Raw genomic sequence first — 3,500 nt, 5'->3', positions numbered from 1 at the left:
ACACACACGCTGAGGAGATGCAGCAAAGCAGGCTCCAATAACTTCATACAGACGTATATACATACATGCCTACAGAGAGGCAAGCAGACATAACACAATCACACATTGAACGGAGGGAGCGAAGCTCCAACAAGGAGGCTCCAAACATTTCACACATACACATATATACTTGTTTACATACTAACATTTATGCGTACATGTAATGTGTAGTTTTTACTACCCCGCTTTAAGCTCCAGGCCAACAGTGCTACCAGCCCTGCCCAGGTTCCCTTGGATCTTCAGATGAAACACACACACACACACACACACACACACACACACACACACACACACACACACACACTATTTACAACCTGCCTTATTGGCTCACTTGCTGGGCACTTCTAATCTCCCGTGGCTAGCATGCCTTTCTCAATACTCTTAGTTCAGAACCCTCAGCTTAGTTATGTTTCTAACCTCTCACCTGGAAAGGCGGCTTATGGCCGCTCTGCCCAAGATCACATGGCTAGTCACCTTTCTCCCTCCAAAGCATGGTGAAATTTCACTTTTTCTTTCTGCTTCCCTTAGCCTCCTGCAGGGAGTCAGAAGTCACACCTCTTTCCTTCCACCCAATTGGCTCCTGGCATCTTTATTGACTGATCAAGAACTAATTGGGGAACAGGATCTAAGTGTTACCCTCCTGGTTTGAGGCCTGCCTCTCATAGCCACACCTCTCTGCCCATCTCCTGCTATTTGCCACGCCTCCAACCTGGTTCCAGTTACATTAGGAAGCTCCACCTCCGCAGAGAAAAAAGGAAGTCGCTGATTGGACTGATGTGCTGACGTACTTGGGGGTGTGGTTTTGCCTGACTTATTCTACCTGTTGGTGGGGACAAAGGTTTTTTTTTTTATTAAAGATTCAAGATGGCAGAGTAAAGGCTCCTGTCTAATGTTTTAAGGTACCTTCCTTGTGGGTAGGTATAATTTTGGCCATCCTATCTCCTCTTATCTCTTTTATCTCTTCCTATTTCTCTCTAACTCCATATTCCCGGTAACCCACTGTTTTTACGTTGCTGCTGGACAGCAACATCTAAGCATCAGAACTACCTGCTGCACATATATGCACATATACACACAGTTGGTGGATGGAGCAGGCTCCAACACACTTTATTTTTTTCTTCCATAGCTTATATATCCCAGCAGAATCTTTCAAGCAGTACAATATGGTTACATTCTATTTTTCTTCTAGTGAATGACTATGGAAAAACAGTATGTTCCCAATACCTTTACATGAAAAACATTATGTAAACAAACCAAATTATTCCCAAGAACCCACATACATTCGTAAGTAAACAATTTATTATAGATTAACAAAGTGTGAGCAAGCAAGGTAGTTCTCAACCAGTTTCCCTTACTGGCAGGCAGCAATTAAATATAAAACCCATGCATTTGACTAGATGCTAACTAAGTATTTCATGATGAAAAGCACAAGTTAGTTATAGAAGAGAGCTTCCTCAACTTTTAAACCTGTGAAAACCATACAGTTAAAATTATCTTTAGTGCTGAAAAAAAAAATGAGATGTATTTTTTTAAGAGAAGAAATAAAGGTGTCTGTTCTAGCTATTTCTATCCAGCATCATTTGAAAATTCTATCCAAGAAACTATGTCAAGGAAAATTTTAAAAAGGTGTCAATATTAGAAAACAACATACCAAATTACATTCATTACAAATGACATGATCATATGTGTAAAAAATCTTAAAGTGCACACCCACCAATCTGAATATAAACCTATTCTAGGCCACAAGTTATAACATCAGTATATAGAGGCAGTTTCTTTTTAAACAGTAACAGTGAATGTGATCAGTATGAATTGTAGAAACTAATTCCACAGACTAAATCCATACTTCAGTGGTAGAACCATATTTATTGTGCATGAAGTACAGTTTTTGAACCCTAGAACCATAACAAATGACGATGGGTAAAGAAAAGAGAAGGAGGCCATTCAGTATTTGTCCCCTGAAATCTATTAAACAATGCTCAGATAAAGAACTTAATAAACTATTTATTAAATGCTCTGTGTGTTCATGAATAGGAGATTGAATAGTGTTAAGATGAAAATATGTCTAAATTGATCTGCTGAGTCAATATAATTTCTATCAGAATCCTACATAGCCCCTTTGTAGAAACTAAAAATATAAAAAATAAAAAGACTCTAAAGCCCCACAGAACCTCAATGAACCCAGAAAAGCCAAAACAGTCTTAAATTAAGAAAAAAACCAGAGGACTTATACTAACACAATCTCAACCTCATAGCTACAATACTTGGAATGATGTAGGACAGGCAGGTTGATCAACGGCACACAAAGAAAATCCTAAATAAATCCTTATGTTTAAGGATAGTGATTTTTGATGAGGAAATGAGGCTATTCATTGGGGAAAACTTCCTCACAACAGTATTGCATCGACTGAATATTCACACATGAAAGAATAAACTGGAACCACTTTCTCTAGTTCTATAAAAAAAATAATAATTCAAAATTGATCAAAACCAGAATTCTTATGGCTAAAATTATTAAACTCTTAGGAGAATGTGAATAAATTTTATGACCTTGTATTAGAGGACAGTTATTAATATATGACAATAAAAGCACAAACAACAAGATAATATAGATAAAAAAGAAAGTTCACTAAAATTAAGTACTTTCTGAAAGGATACTTTCAAGAAAATGAAGAAACAACAGAGAATGCCACAAAATACTTCTAAATCTTACACAATGAACTCAACACTGAAAATATAACCCAGATTAAACCGGCAAAGAGAGGCTGGAGCTATGATTCCATGGCTAAGACCACACTGGGTTTGATTTCCAACGTCCATGACTTGGTACCATCATTAGCATCTCCAGTCTCATAGGATGCACCACCCTCTGGCCTCCAAGGGCACTGCACACACCTGGTCCATAGATGGATGCCTGAGAAAAACACCAAATACACATAACAAAATTTTTAAATTAAAAAAGTTGAAGAATAAAATACGCAAAGAATCTGAACATGTTCCACGGAAAATATGAAAATAGATGCTAAACATCATTAGTCACTAGAAAATAGAAACTATGTAGATTTAGACAATATAGTACATTAATAGAATAGAATATTACTCAGTATGAGAAGCAATGCTACAATGTGGATGAACCTGTAAAAATTCTGCTAAATGTAAAAAGCCCACATATTGTTTGACACTATTTATTGGAAGGAACTTTGTGTCTGCCAGGTGGAGGGGGGAGGTGTGTAAAGAATGGTTTTTAATGAGTATAGGGTTTCTTTATGGGGTGATGAAAATGTTTCTGAAATTGGACACAGGTGATGATGTTACAATCTTATGAACTCAAAATTATTGAATTTTATACTCTATCCACATTTTGTAGTGTGTGAATTATATCTCAACAAAAAACTAAAATTTAGAACAGCAGAACAGCAATTCTTAGGCTTTTTGTTCTCTGGATTGCTTTGCACTTTCCC

Source organism: Mastomys coucha, unplaced genomic scaffold (genome assembly GCF_008632895.1).
Source record: "Mastomys coucha isolate ucsf_1 unplaced genomic scaffold, UCSF_Mcou_1 pScaffold5, whole genome shotgun sequence".
Lineage (NCBI taxonomy): Eukaryota > Metazoa > Chordata > Mammalia > Rodentia > Muridae > Mastomys > Mastomys coucha.
The sequence above is the reverse complement of the archived record's forward strand: the minus strand, read 5'-3'. Positions refer to the sequence as shown.